The following is a 16,386-nucleotide window of genomic DNA, read 5'->3' on the forward strand; positions in this document are numbered from 1 at the left end:
CTGCCCTGCCCTGCCACGCGGAGGGGCCGGCAGCCACTGGAGCGAGCAGGCAGACGCTGCTCAGCTCCACTGCACTGCCAGGGCCCCTAGGGGGGAGCGCCTGGGGGCGGCCGGTGGGGCCAAGGGAGTGACCTGGTCCCAAAACTGCTGGCACCCCACGGGCGAGACCTGGGAGCCAGGACTGCCAGCCAGACAAACACCTTTAAGAGGAGGCGTCCCTCTCCCTGTCAAAAACTGATCTTCCTCCTTCAGTTCAGTGACAGCCTGAATTGTTCCTTATCCCGGCAGAGCCAGAGGATTGAAAGCAACAACATCAAACCCCTGTGTAGCTCGCAGGAATGAACATAAACACTCCCTGGTATCTGAGGAGATGTTCAGCTTTGCCCTTGGTCAACTACAAGGCCAAAGGGAAAGGAGGTGGTGCCAGGTATAAAGAGTGAAACACGACACATCAAACACGACAGTTATGCCCATGGTGGCTGCTAAATCTTTTTATGTTCTTCTTCTTATCAGCAGTGTATTGTTTTCTCTGGAGTCTAGGCCTTGACCAAGAAATTTGTAACTTGATAAAATAATTGACTGCCCCTGGTGAAGGCAGTGGACTTGACACACACTGGGGTGTCCCAAGACAGGTACAAGTACTAACAACAGTGGCTGCCTTTTAGCCATAGATTTTAATCAGGGCAATAAATTGAAACAACCCCCTGTTAAATCATTTCTCAGCCCGAGTCCTTCACCCACTTTCCTTAGAGCATTGGGCCACCATGTGGACGTTTCATTTCCGACCTCAGTTTCACACAGAGACACAATTTCCTTTGCACAGATCCATGAACAGCAAAACTTCCCTGTGTCTCTGGTCTGAGCCAGGGCATTCGATTCCAGTGAACCCTTCTCTCCTGCAGTGGCGACGGTCAGACAGAGGGGTCATGGCACCTGCATCTCTGCCAGGGAGATATTGGCTCAGTTCTTTCTTTCTGCTGCTGCTGTTAGTCCATGAAACATCAAGGGTGGAATGCAAGACTGAGTTCACGCACCAGCCCTCAGTGCCCCAGAGAAATCCTGCCCCCGGCTATTGGAACGATGTGCTGGAGATTTGACTAGGAAAGGGACTGTCTGAATTGTCAGAGTGGGGAATGAACAACAATCTACAGCAATGTCGTTCACCAAACACACTCTCATCATGCTCCAGCTGGAAGGGAAATGGGCAGGAATTCTCGCTGTTCAGCCAAGGACACACTTACACTGATGTGCAGTCCTGAGTGTGCTGGGGAAGCTGGTCTGAGCAATTTGAAGTGACAATTCAGTGAGAACAGAATCATCATGTAGTGGAATATCTGTATATCAAGTACTTGTGGCTGAGTGGTTAAGGCAATGGACTAGAAATCCATTGGCGTCTCCCTGCGCAGGTTTGAATCCTGCCAACTATGCAAGTGCTGCACTGCTGTTATTATTACTCTAGTCTTAGTGCCTGAGCATCCACAGTGCAAACTGGAGCCAGATCTACTTTCACTCTGTCTACACTTAAAATGCTGCTGTGGCACTGCTATAGCACTTTGGAGTAGACAGTGACTGGCGGGGTTTTCCCATCCCTGTAATAGCTACATGGACAGAACAATTTTTCCTTTTATTTAGCACTATCTAACCAGGGCTTAGGTCACCTTAACTCTATGGGTTTGGGGGTGTGGGTTTTTCACACCCTGAGAGACGTCGCTCTGTCACTTAAGTGCTCAGCGTACACCAGCCCTTAGATCCCTCTTGGTATTTCAATGCAGGCACTGACCTGTGAGAGGAAAACATCAGCTCACAAACACACAGACTGAATTCCCCACATTTAATCTCGCTGCACTTTCCAGAAAGTCACAAAATTCAATTCGTTCTTGCTAGGAGAGAGAAAAAATAAGTGACACTAAGTTTTTGGCTTGGTTAAATAACATTAAGTATTTAATTAATATAGTAAAAATCTGTACTGATTCCTCTAACTAACACCACAGCGTGAAATAGGAACAGAGACAAAGCTTGTTGTGATGACTAATTTCGCAAATGATCTTCCCATTATTAATTTCCACGCTGCCCCCATTGGAGGTCTGGGCACCTCCAGTGTCATTGCTCTGCATTCACCTTCCCCTTAGAATTGTTCTCGGATATTCGCCTTCCTCTGCAGCGTGGGGCACGGGTCAGTTGCTGGAGGATTCCCTGCACCTTGAGGTCTTTAAGCCACGATTTGAGGACTTCAGTAACTCAGACATTGGTTAGGGGTTTGTTACAGGAGTGGTTGGGTGAGATTCTGTGGCCTGCATTGTGCAGAAGATCAGACTAGATGATCATAATGGTCCCTTCTGACCTTAAGTCTATGAATCTATTAATCTATTCCCAAATTTGGAAAACTGTGCAGTTCAGAATGTGAATAGTGACCCCGTCTCCTTCCTGCACCTGCTCAACATTGCTCCACAGCAGCTTCTCCACCTGCAGAGTCACCCCAGCACGGCAGTGCAGCCGCCCAGGGTTCAGCAGGGGCCCCTGGCAAGGACCGTGGGTGCAGCTAAAAGCCCGGTGTGCCTGGCCCTGAGGCAGCTGTAAAAAAGCAACACTCCCCCCAGAAGTACAGAGACTGAATTCCCCAACTTTAACATCATGGCCCCCTGTAGAAAGCCACACGTGTGAGATGCAAAAATCAAGTGACACCAATTTTTAAGTTGAGTAAATAAAGTTGAGGAGATAGTTATTAACCTCACAAAAATATACTAAAGATCCCTCAGCATAACACCTGAAGGTGAAATATAAACAGAGACAAACCTTGTCAGCAAAGGCTCATTTCCCAAACAATCCTCAAAATGTTACTAATTCCCACCCCTCCTCCACAGGAGCTCTGTGCAGTGTAACTGTTCTGCAGGCAGCTTCCCATTCAATGCTGTTGTGGGACATTCCCAGGCCTGGAAATGTACCAACGACAGAATTTGAAGAGCAAACCTGGCTCCCTGCACCAGGCGGGATTTGAGTGTTTTGTCCCTGTCACTTAGTCTTTGTCAATAGTACAGATTCCCTGGGCAGGACTCCAGGCTCTGCTTGAGGGATCCTGGCACAGGGGCTGGCAGGGGAGAAAGGATTGTAGATTCTGACCTGCGCTCTGGAGAGGAGGTAATAATTGAAGGGGGCATTTTTGACTCTTCCCCTCCTCAGTGTCCCTAGGCTGGAATTCTACATTCCACAGGGCCAAATGAGGGGATGATGCCACTTGGTTAATCATCATCAAGGATCTACAACCTATCCTGAAGGACGATCCCTCACTCTCACAGATCTTGGGAGACAGGCCAGTCCTTGCTTACAGACAGCCCCACAACCTGAAGCAAATACTTACCAGCAACCACACAACAAAAACACTAACCCAGGAACCTATCCTTGCAACAAAGCCTGTTGCCAGCTCTGTCCACATGTCTATTCAGGGGACACCATCATAGGACCTAATCACATCAGCCACACTATCAGAGGCTCATTCACCTGCACATCTACCAATGTGATATATGCTATTATGTGCCAACAATGTCCCTCTGCCATGTACATTGGCCAAACCAGACAGTTTCTACGTAAAATAATAAATGGACACAAATCACATGTCAAGAATTATAACATTCAAAAACCAGTTGGAGAACACGTCAATCTCCCTGGTCACTTGATGATAGACCTAAAAGTCGCAATATTACAACAAATAACCTTCAAAACCAGACTCCAACGAGAGACTACTGAGTTGGAATTAATTTGCAAAGTGGACACCATTAAATTAGGCTTGAATAAAGACTGGGAGTGGATGGGTCATTACACAAAGTCAAACTATTTCCCCATGTTTATTTGTCCCCCTACTGTTACTCACACCTTCTTGTCAACTGTTGGAAATGGGCCATCCTGATTATCACTACAAAAGGTTTTTCCTCCTGCTGATAATAGCTCACCTTAACTGCTCACTCTCGTTATAGTGTGTATGGCAACACCCATTTTTTCATGTTCTCTGTGTATATATATATATATCTATATCTTCCTGCTGTATTTTCCACTGCATGCATCTGATGAAGTGGGTTTTAGCCCACGAAAGCTTATGCTCAAATAAATTTGTTAGTCTCTAAGGTGCCACAAGTACTCCTCTTTCTTTTTGCAGATAAATTAATGGAGGTTAAGTCCATGAATGGCTATTAGCCAGGATGGGTAAGGAATGGGATCCCTAGCATCTGTTTGTCAGAGGGTGGAGATGGCTGGCAGGAGAGAGATCACTTGATCATTACCTGTTAGGTTCAGTCCCTCTGGGGCACCTGGCATTGGCCACTGTTGGCAGATAGGACGTGGGGTTGGATGGACCTTTGGTCTGACCCAGTATGGCCATTCTTATGGTCTTATGAAAGAAGGGAAAGAACCCTGTCACAGAGTTTCTGTAGTGTAGTGGTTATCACATTTGCCTAACACACAAAAGGTTCCTGGTTCAAAAACACGCAGGCTTAATTTTCCCAGCTCCTCCTGGCCTGTCCCTGCTGTTGTAGGAGCAGCAGTGATTTCTATGCTCAGAAGGTCTGTTATACTTCCCCTGCTCCCACTTTTGTCTCCTCTCCCTCTCTGAATGCCTGTGAAGTAGTTTTCCCCCTCCCGCTCCCCCCTGGAATGCTCGTGGGATGAAGGGGCTGGTTGAAGAGCAGAAGAGCTCCCAGGTAGACAAGGTGTCTGGGACGCTAATTAGGCAGCGCTCACACACCCAGAGCATGGACACTGCCCAAGGTGGAGTGTGACCAACCAGATGCAGCCAAGTCATCTCTAGTCGCAGGCCATGAGGTGCAGGTCCTTAAAAGGGGAAGGGGCCCTGTGCTCAGGAGAGCACTCACAAGCTTGTACCTCCAGTGAATGCCTGTTGCCCGGACCGCCTGGCCAGTGGTTCTCTGCGTTGTATTTCATTGTGCCTCAGGGAGACTTACCTTCATCGGACCGACCATAGCTGCGCTGTGGGACACTTACCTTGCAGAATCCTGACATCTCCAGTGCCGGGCCTGTCCTAGGAGCGTGAGTATGCGAGTGTGAGTGTGACACCCCCCACTTCTTCTTTTGAGCTTAGCTGTTATTATAACAAACGTGCTGCTTTCTGGCAAACTCTGGTGGGTCATTAGTCCTCCCTACGCTTACTAGCTGGCCCAATTTCGGGTAACACCTGCGATAACCCCAACCCCTGCAGGATAGAGGGTGGTGAAATAAGCTGAGGAAAAAGCCTTGGCATCAGCAGGGGAAAGCTAGAGGATCTTGGCCAGTCACCTTTTGAAGCCCTGTGGCTTGGTCTCCTCTGCCCTTGGAGATTGGCCTATGGCGGCCGGCTCTTCTGCGTGATTTTCCAAAGATGGAATTGAGGCGGGAATGGGGCAAAAGAGGAAAGTCGAGCTGAGGAAGGCAGGGCAGAAGCTAAGCGCCTCAGTGCGGCTAAGTGGGGTTAGTAGAGCGTCACCAGTCGTTCTGCAAAGCCTGGGGAGGTGTGGTTGGCTGCTGGGAGGTAGAATCCTGTGCCTGCCTCTTGGCTTCCCAGGGATGGCTACTTGCAGCCCAGGAGAAGGACAGTTCTGGGTGAAAGGAAGACAAGCAAAGCTCTGGGCGGAAATTTGGGTGCAAGGTGCGGGCTCTGCGCTGGGGGAGGGGGTTGGGGTGTAGGAGGGGTGGCGCTTACCCCGGGCAGTGCAGCTCCCAAAGTGACTGGTTCACACAACCCTGCGGCAGCAGCTCCTAGGTGAGCGGGGCCAGGGAGTCTCTGTGCGCCGCTGCCTGCAGGCGCCGCTGCCTGCAGGCGCCGCCCCCAGAGCTCCCATTGGCTGCAGTTCCTGGCCAATGGGCGCTGCGGAGTTGGTACTCAGGGCAGGGGCAATGAATGGAGACACTCCCCCCGCCCCAGGGGATGCTGGGACATGCCAACCACTTCTGGGAGTGGCACGGAGGGATGGAGGCAGAGTGGGCAGGGAGCCACCTCAGTGCTGCTGGCACATCTCTGCACACCCATTGGGGGGAGGGGAGCAGAGAGCCTCCATGTGCTGCCTGGGGTAGGGGCAGAGCACAGAGCTGCCTCCCCTCCTGGGTCTATTACAGGAGTGGGTGGGTGGGGTCTTTTGGCCTGCAAGGTGCAGCAGGTCGGACTAGATGATCACATTGCTCCCTTCTGACCTTAAAGGTTCTGAGTCTAAAAGGGAGAGGGAAGTAAAGGAAATTTTTTAAAAAAATTAAACCAAACATTGTAATACCAGGATAACTCCAACAGCTCATTGTATAGTCCTGCCCGTTTCTTCCTCCATGAGAAAACATCACATCTTTGCCTTGGCTGAGAATTGAACCCAGGTCAACTGCTTGGAAAGCAGCTATGCTCACCACTATACCACCAATGCATCTGGGAAAAATGCTACTTATGCTTTTCCAATGAGGCTAGAGCAGCATTGAGGAGATTTTCTGCCTGTTAAAATGTACTGGATTCTCATCACTAAAAAAACCAACCTCCATCTTTACTTGGGTTTGAACCATCAACCTTTCAATTAGCCACCAAAGTTGTTAATCACAGGGTATGTCTACACTATGGGATTATTCTGATTTTACAGAAACCAGTTTTTGGAAACAGATTGTATAACGTCGAGTGCACGCAGCCACACTAAGCACATTAATTCGGCGGTGTGCGTCCATATACTGAGGAAAGCGTCGATTTCCAGAGCGTTGCACTGTGGGTAGCTATCCCATAGCTATCCCATAGTTCCCACAGTCTCCCCCGCCCATTGGAATTCTGGGTTGAGATCCCAATGCCCGATAGGGCAAAAACAGTGTCGCGGGTGATTCTGGGTAAATGTCGTCACTCAATCCTCCCTCCATGAAAGCAACTGCAGACAATCATTTCAGACCCTTTTCCCTGGATTGCCCGGGCAGACGCCATAGCATGGCAACCATGGAGCCCGTTCAGCCTTTTTTCATTGTCACCATATCTCTACTGGATAGTGCTGACAGACGCAGTACTGCAGCGCTAAACAGCAGCATCCCCTTGCCTTTTACAAATTAGCAAAGATAGTTACCAGCCATACCGTCCTGTCTGCTGCTTTGCAAGTTGACAATGACAGTTGCCAGTTATATTGTACTGTCTACTGCTGTCATGGGTGCTCCTGGCTTGCCTTGGTGAGGTTGGCTGGGGGCGCGTGGACAAAAATGGGAATGACTCCCCAGGTCATTCCCTTCTTTACGTTTTGTCTAAAGGGAGAGTCAGTCCTGTCTAGACTATCAGGCAAGCCTACTAAAGAACCAGAGAGGCAAACGGCCACTCCGGGTCAGAGCCCCAGACATCCCACAGAAATGATGAGCTACATGCCATTCTAGGGGGTGCCCCTGCAACAATGCCACCCAGTCCTTCCATTCTCCCCCACCTCTCCTGGGCTACTGTGGCAGTTATCCCCCTATTTGAGCAATGAAGTAATAAAGAATGCATGAATTTGAAACAACACTGACTTTATTGCCTCTGCAAGTAGAGATCAAAGGGGGGAGGTGAAGGCAGCCTTCAGCTGTGTGGAAGCCAGTAAATAATTAACAAGGATTTGAAGAGATCTTAATGAATGTTAGTTAGCAAGAGTCAGGCCATACTGTAACCTTAATGACGTAAGACTTGTAGGAGCAAAGATAGTGCGAGGCGACAGGACAGGAACTGTGTACAAAGTTATTACGACCTTGCAATCACTAACCAAAATGCAGGCTTGCTTTTTCTAGGATTGAGACAAATAAGATAAGCCTTTTTGCTATGTATAAACAAAATGTAGTTGTTGCTTTTTACTGTCTGTATTATTGTTAGAAATTGTCTGTAAAAGGTATAAAGGCTTGCTGTGATTGTTTACCAGTTGAGAGACCTGTCCAGGACTGGGGTGACCCTGTGTCCTATGGCACTCTCTCCCTCCATGGTAATTACTGGAGAAATTAAAGAATTTGATTTTGCTGCACCCAAACAATAAAAGCGAGAACTTAGTTTTTCTTCGACAATTTGGGGGCTCGTCCGGGATGGCAACGCCCACGGACCCACAGACGGCTACTACGGATCATTCCCCTTCGAACCCCATGGCACCACATGAGAGGTATGAGACCTTTTGAAATCTCTATTGGGGTATCGGAGGAGGACTTTCCGTGAGGACGTCTGTCTCTGTTGGGCTCACGCCATCTGAACTTATTGACTGTGCAGCAGGATCAGATGCAAAGTGGTATTGGGGAGAGGCCCCAATAAGGTTAGTTTATAGCAGTACTGGGAACTGCTGAGTTGGCCAAGGTAAATGCATAAGGTAATGCATAAGGTAAATGCATAGGTAAATGCATTAGAATGCACCGGTGCTGAGGGGTTTTTACCGCCTCAAGAGGGGTTGTCATACCGCCTCATGGTATTGGTCCGGACCAGGTAAAGATGCATCATGGTTAAAATTAAAAAAAAAAGAGATAAAAAGGTTAAAAAAAAAAAAGGGTTAAAAAAAAAAAGAAAAAAAGAAAGAGGCGTTGGTGTGTGTGTGTGTACACCAGTGTGAGTGGCTGTTACCGGGCTAGCCCAGTAACTAGTGGATCTTTAGGAGATCCGACCCACGGTGGGCTGACTCAGCCTGGCATAGTCCGGCGAGGAAGCTGCCTGGGTCTAGGGGTGTGTGAACCCATCTTCCCTCCCCTTTCCCTTCCGTGTGGGCTACTGACAGTCTAAATATTCCACCTTACCCCCTAAGGGTGCCCCAGCATATTACATGTACGTACATTATGGTCCTAAAATCTGCAGGTATTTAAATGATTGGAATCTGTACATGCGTGAAAAAATCATTTAAACAATGTCCATTAGAAGGCACCTTCAATCGAGATAAGATCATATATCTAAGAGGAGCTTTTAATCACCAAAGAAAAGCCTCTGACACGGTGTGAGCAATTTGTCTAGGAACGGGTTAATTTGAAATTCGGCTTCACCCAGAGATAGGAGAAGTTGTTTTGTGTTCAAGGTCGAAATCAGTGCGGACTATGCTAAGTGCAAAGGAAAACTGCTTTGCACTTGTGGAACATAGAGACGGGCAAACCGAAGGCAGTACAGATTGCGGAATTGGAATTATATTTGCAAAGCTTAACTTCCCAGTGAGACATGTGTGAGTATTAAAGTGGTTTAAGGCTTGGGGCATTCATGTTTTTTTTTGTGTGAGGTGGGAGCTTTCCCAATACTCTCCATTGTTGTTTTATTATTTTTAATGAAGCTTTAAAACTTGATATAGAATACGGAAACACTATTTGGTTTTGGTGCATTATTTAGCTTTGGCTTTGTTTTGTTTAACCGGTTACTGATGTTTTTCTGCTCTGTTCATTTGGCCGTTAGGTGTGTGAGCGGAACTGAACTTCTCGTTCGTAATTCCTCAGGGTGGAAGCCATGTGTGCGATGAAGCTCTGAGGTTGTCCTGAGATTTTTTACAGTCCCGCCCCCCCGTAGCGGACAATATAATAGAAGTAGAAAAATTTGGCTTAGACTGTAATTTTCTCTCCTTTCTGTGTAATTTTCTTTTCTGTTTAAGTGTCAGCAGACAAATGGGTGGGTCTCTGGGTAGACCCCCAAAGGGGTTTGGATTATGTGTTAAGTAAATGGCCATGTATTTTTGCCCAGGTGGCAAGCCTTACTAGGGAGGACTCGGGTAGTCTTGTGAGTAGAAATGTTTTGGGGACAAGACCAGAAGGGTGAGGGCTAGTTGTGAAGCCCACCCTCCTAGCTAAACTGGTAGTGGAGCAAATTGGTGCAAAATGGAAGGGACGGCTCAGCAAGAAAAAAGGATCGGGCCCAGGCGAGCAGGCAACAGACAGAGTGATTGGACAACAGGTTGGAAACTTTGAGGGTGTAGTGGAATAAAGGAGTAAGTGAATATAAGCATGAGAATTTCAAATACTCAGAAGTATATTTGGAATGGTGATTTGAATTGGTAAAGTGGCTGTTGGAAGGGAAAAGCAAGTGAGGACAGTTTTTTGGTGTCTTTGAAATGTTTGTAAATAAATTCAGGCAAATAAATTTATTGGATTGTAATAATTTGGCTGTGACCAATTTTGTTAAATCAGTTGAAGACTGTATACAGTACTATGTAATGATAATTTTATTAGGCTCTACAGGCACTATAAGTGGTGATGTTTTCTTTCAGTGTTTAAAAGCAGGAGTTAACAATAGGAAAGCAAGCCGGAAAGCATCTGTGATAATGCAAATTAACTAACTGATAAGGTGGAGGCCGCTGAAACCAAGGCTGTCTAAGAAACACATACGAGAAAATATGGGGTAATTCCTCTGTTTTGCCTAGAATCAACAAGAGTATTTGTATATTTTAAGTATTTAATTGCCCAGACGGGGTGGACCTCTGTTTTTGTCTTTCAGATAATCAAAGAAAACTAATGCCAGCTGCACAGCATTCAACGTACCTTGATTTACTGGCACAGTAGAAGATTATGTTGTGTGTTCTATGTTCTGTCTTGTTGTGGTTTTTTTTTGTGGCCAGAATTGTTGTGTTTAATATTTTCATGAGATGGTCTGATTTGATATCAAGCGGAAATGTTGGATTGAGATGCAGATACTTGTTTTGTTCAAATTGGAATACAAAGTGTTTGGTTACATCAGAAAATGTGATATACTAAAGTCTAATACATTTTCTTAAGTAAGAGAAAGAAACTACATTGGCCAAATCTTTTAATTGAGAATTGTTGTTAAAATTTGCATACTGACAGTCTTTGGAAGCGAGGACATGAAAAGTTAACCCACTCCCCATATTGTACAAGGGATCCTTCTGGCTACCTCAGACTTTTAGCCAGAGGGCTGGGGATGGTGGATAGCTATTGGACTAGAAGTTATATTAAGTGAACTTCTCAAAGTGGGTGTGCTTGTCCTGGCTTGTTCTTCCAAAGTTCTGTAATAAGGTTATTTTAGTGAAAGGGTATATGTGGCATACATTGAATGATAATACTTCTGTACTGTATAACAGTACTGTTTATGTGTTCATGGTATGAAAAAGGTGTATAATTGAAGAGTAAAAGTTTTCTTTGTAGGTTAAATGAAAAAAAAAAGACCCCTCCACATCAGAAGAATTTTCCTGTTGATGATTAGCCTATTCTTTCTTCTAGTTCTACTGTGCTTCTGGACAGCTTCTGGACAACCTCTCCCTTGTCCACTGACAGACCAACTGTGCCTTTAGACTTTTCTCGAAAAAGCACAGCTATTACAGGGTGATATGTGCTGGAAACCTCTCCCCTGTAGGATGCTAAACCTTGATTGTTTTGGGAAGGCAGAAGAAGCACTCACTCCACTGACATTGCCAAAGTCCAGGAATTCCTGATTAAAAGGACATTGAGAACTGACCCTGGTGAAGAAACACAGAATTACATACTGGCAGGAAGAAATTTGTGGGACCCATGCTTGGGACTGTGGTATTAATTGGATTTTGGGGTTTATTCTACAGGCTGCGCCCTGTGTTCTGGATAAATCCTTCAGTATGTATTGCCCTCCCTAATTGGATTTTAACTGACATTGCCCTTATCCAGTTTTCTACATACCCAGATTGCTCACAAGGGGCTGCCATTAGATTAGCACAACAAAAGGCCTGGGTTATTTCCTCTGGACATGAAGGGAATTGACCAGATCCCTGTGGGCTGGGGCCAATAGTGTAGTAGTCATTTGGACTATTCTTAAAGGCCAAGAACATGATAAGAAATTGGGGCAACTAGAAAAGGCCACTAGTCTTATTTTTGAAGCTCAGCTATCTTAAGTACAGGCTGGAGTTGGTGAGTTACATGTCATTTCCACCCTTAGTTTTATGACCCAGAAGTTACTGACAGAGATGGTATTGAATATCACTGAGGCTGGGAAGGCATTGCAGTGGGATCTGGACCAGACTTGGCCCACTGCCCTTACAGACACGTCAGGAGTACCATCTGATCTGTGGTCATGAAGACATACTTGGACACTTTCTGGATGGAAGTGTGGACATTCACAGTGCTCCTTCCAAGCATATGGACCAGTTAGGGGGTGTGGGCTCCCACATACCGAATCCTGCTGGGTCCATGGGGAGGATGCATGTGGAACTGAATTATTTACCGAGACATCTGGGAAATTAGACCACCTGGTATACCTACCTGATTTATAGACAGTACCCCTAGAATAACACCTGACAAGATATACATATTGATCTTACCACTGCTGCAGGCAATTATATCATTTACTGGCCTGCAGATAGAATGCAGATAGAATGCAGATAGAATGTTGCAAGTAGCTCTTAGATTTTAGGTATATTTTGATTGGACTAGAATAATGCCTGATCGGTTTCATAAATTTGCTTTCATTGTTACCTAAGGTTCAAAGAATCTCTGAATTGCAAGGGCAAATTCACTTGCTTTAGAATATATTTTAAGCTGAAAAGGATACCTTTCATACAGCTTATAGAGTGTTTCCTTTATGTACTAGGTATGTTGTTTTATGCTTTGTGATTAGAACTGTACAACAGCCCCGTTGTATTGTTCCTCTGGGACTGTTATTGTTTGTCGTGTTAGTTAGTTTAGGATTATGTTATTGTTGTTGTTTTTGAAAAAAAAAACATAATTATAGTTATAATACCTTTTCATGTTCATGCTAATCATGCATTGTCATTACGTCCCATGACGGTTGACAGGTTTGCTGTAGAATCTGAAGTCCATGGTTTCATGCGAATTGAGATTTGCAATTGTTTGTTGTACTAGAAGTACAAAAGGGGGGAGTGTGGAAGCCAGTAAATAATTAACAAGGATTTGAAGAGATCTTAATGAATGTTAGTTAGCAAGAGTCAGGCCATACTGTAACCTTAATGACGTAAGACTTGTAGGAGCAAAGATAGTGCGAGGCGACAGGACAGGAACTGTGTACAAAGTTATTACGACCTTGCAATCACTAACCAAAATGCAGGCTTGCTTTTTCTAGGATTGAGACAAATAAGATAAGCCTTTTTGCTATGTATAAACAAAATGTAGTTGTTGCTTTTTACTGTCTGTATTATTGTTAGAAATTGTCTGTAAAAGGTATAAAGGCTTGCTGTGATTGTTTACCAGTTGAGAGACCTGTCCAGGACTGGGGTGACCCTGTGTCCTATGGCACTCTCTCCCTCCATGGTAATTACTGGAGAAATTAAAGAATTTGATTTTGCTGCACCCAAACAATAAAAGCGAGAACTTAGTTTTTCTTCGACAGCTGCTATGATATTCCAGGCAGGACTGAATCTCCATTAGACAAAGCTTAAAGAAGAGAATGACCTGGGAGTCATTCCCATTTTTGCCCAGGCGCCCCCACCGAGGCCAGCCAGGAGCACTCACAGGATGACGATGACAAATACCAGTCGTACTGTACCATCTGCCGTCGGGAAGGGAAGGGAAGGGGATGCTGCTGTGTAGCGCTGCAGCACCGCGTCTGACAGCAGCATCCAGTAGACATACGGTGACATTGAAAAAAGGCGAGAAATGATTTTTTCCCCTTTGCTTTCACGGGGGGAGGGGGGGACGACATATACCCTGAACCACCCGCAACAATGTTTTTGACCCTTCAGGCTTTGGGAACTCAGCCAAGAATTCAAATGGTTTTCGGAGAGTGCGGGAACTGTGGGATAGCTACAGACATCAGCCGCCTCTCCCTCCGTGAGCATCCATTTCATTCTTTGGCTTTCTGGTACGCTTGTCTCAGCTCCTTAAGTTTCAGCACTGTGTTGAGTCCCTGCTGTGGCCTCTGTCCATCATGGCCTTCGAGATTTTTTTCAAATGTTTTGGCATTTCGTCTTTTGGAACGGAGTTCTGATAGAACAGAGTCATCTCCCCATACAGAGATCAGCTGCAGTATCTCCCGTACGGTCCATGCTGCAGCTCTTTTTTGATTCTGGGACTGCATGGTCACCTGTGCTGATGAGCTCTCCACGCTGGGCAAACAGGAAATGAAATTCAAAAGTTCGCGGGGCTTTTCCTGTCAACCTGGCCAGTGCATCTGAGTTCAGATTGCTGTCCAGAGCGGTCACAATGGTGCACTGTGGAATAGCACCCGGAGGCCAATACCGTCAAATTGCGGCCACACTAACCCTAATCCGACATGGCAATACCGATTTCAGCGCTACTCCCCTCGTCGGGGAGGAGTACAGATGCCGATATTAAGAGCCCTTTATATCGATATAAAGGGCTTCGTTGTGTGGACGGGTGCAGGGTTAATCCGATTTAACACTGCTAAATTCAATATAAACTTGTAGTGTTGACCAGGCCAGAGAGAACAGCAGGTTTCCACGATTGTTTCCCTCTTGTTTTCTTGACTAGTTTCTCCTCTGCACCAACTTGCTCTTTTGCTTTGTGAGCCTGGCTAGCTCAGTTGGCAGAAAATCAGATTTTTTAATCTGAGGGTCCAGGCTTCAAGTCCCTGGTCAGGTGATAAACTACTCACAAAGATCTTACACTGTCTTTCTGGAGTCCTCTTTGATGTTAGTTTTTCTCTGCAGGATTTTCCCTTTCCTCAGAAGGGCCTTTTTGTGTGTGGGTTTGAAGGGGCAACTTCCTGACAGCCGCTGTGTCCTTGCAGCCTGGAGGAATAAAGGCCTCTGGGCATAGAGCATGTTCCTCCCCTGCACGCGCGCACACACACACACACACACACACACACACACACACAGAGAATATCCCTAAGGAATTAGATTCACCTGCTGCCTTCCCCTGTCCTGCTGGATCCCCAAATGAAGATGCTCTTCAGCCTAAACCCATGTCCCCTCTTTTCCCAGTGCCCCTCAATCCCAACCCTCAGTCCCTCCTATGCTCACTGCTCCTCACTCCCAACCAGAGCCTGCTCCTCTTCACCCTTCTCCTTCTCCTCTGTCGCAACCCACAGCCCCCTCCTATTCCCAGTGCCCCTCAATCCCAACCCACAGCCCCCTCCTATTCCCGGTGCCCCCTCAATCCCAACCCACAGCCCCCTGCTATTCCCAGTGCCCCTCAATCCCAACCCACAGCCCCCTCCTGTTCCCAGTGCCCCTCAATCCCAACCCACAGCCCCCCCCTCCTCACGCTGCTCCTCAATCCCAACCCACAGCTCCCTCCTTCCCTCCAGCAGCAGGTGCTTCAGACCCCCTCAGGAAGATTTTCTTGCAAGGTTTCGTGTATGAGTCTGCATGTGGATTTTACAGTGTGTTGGAAGTAGGTTGGGTTGCTTGCCGAAATGATCACTTGTGGCTGGTGTTGGATTCCCAACCTCCATGTTATAGGGGCAGGAGAAATAAAGGGTTGTTATCCTTGTTGTGTGAATCGAGGGCAGCACAACTGTGCTTGGCAGACCCCGATTGAGGGACTCACCCTCAATTCAGTAGCACTTGCTAGGCAGGGGACATTAGACACCATAGTGACTACGGTGCCTTCTTATTTTCCCCCTTTTCCACCCAGGATGGCAGGTGAACTCTACAGAGGCATCCTCTCATCTTGCACTGACTAAGGACAACAGCTGTGAGTGGGGTGCAGAGAGGGGATGGCTCATGTTAAAGGACTTTTGGTTGCCGGACTTACAAATCGTAGGGAGAAGGACACTGCCCAGCGTATTTGGGGGGTGGGTCTTTCCCTCGTGGTTTATGTTTATGTGTTGGGGCTGCTGACGTGACTTCTGCTAACCCTGGGCTTACATTGCAGTGTAGACATACCCTGAGAGGGCATCTATACTGTGATAAAATCCCACTGGCCTGGATGATCTGATTTGGGCTTCTGGGGCTCAGGTTGTGGGGCTAAAAACTACAGCATAGACATCTGGGCTCAGACTGGAGCCCAGGCTCTGAGACCCTCACCCCTCGTGGGGTCTCGGAGGCTGGGCTAAAGCCCAAGTGTCTACACTGTAATTTTATAACCCTGCAGCACAAGCCCCACAAGCCTGAATCAGCTGACCCAGGGTTTGAGACTAGTGACTTGGGAGTGTTAATGGCAGTGTAGACATAACGCTAGGCTATGTCCACACTGCAATGAAACACCCAGCGCTGTCCCGTGCCAGTGCAGGCTCCCAGGCTAGGGCCGTGGGGTGGTAAATTTGCAGTGTAGACATCTCGGCTCAGGCTCAATACCGGGCTCTGGGAGCCCTCAAGGTTGGGAGGGAGTTTAGCAAGCAAACAAGGTAAAATGGCAGTGGGGTATTACCCTGGACTCAATGGCATTTCTCCATTGGTCTGTCTGCTCTGGGGCAGGGACAGTAACACGTCCTGCTGCATTTGTTATTTCAAAGGGCGGTTTAGGATTTTCATTCTCACACACGGTGCACAAAGCAGGACTCAACCCTCCGTGCAAACTAAATGAGCTGCTCACAGATTCTGGCAGCCACAATGAGCCATTCCACGTGAGAGCCCAGACCTGCCCCTGTCC

The 16,386-nt window shown here is 46.9% G+C and overlaps 1 non-coding gene across 1 annotated transcript; it reads right to left on the bottom strand.

The window, feature by feature from the left end:
- Window positions 1–6,317: 6,317 nt before the first annotated feature.
- TRNAG-UCC lies at window positions 6,318–6,389 on the bottom strand. Its single transcript has one exon. It is a non-coding gene; the product is annotated as a tRNA-Gly (tRNA).
- Between the last annotated feature and the right edge of the window lie 9,997 nt (window positions 6,390–16,386).

Source organism: Mauremys mutica, unplaced genomic scaffold (genome assembly GCF_020497125.1).
Source record: "Mauremys mutica isolate MM-2020 ecotype Southern unplaced genomic scaffold, ASM2049712v1 Super-Scaffold_100350, whole genome shotgun sequence".
NCBI classification, from domain to species: domain Eukaryota; kingdom Metazoa; phylum Chordata; order Testudines; family Geoemydidae; genus Mauremys; species Mauremys mutica.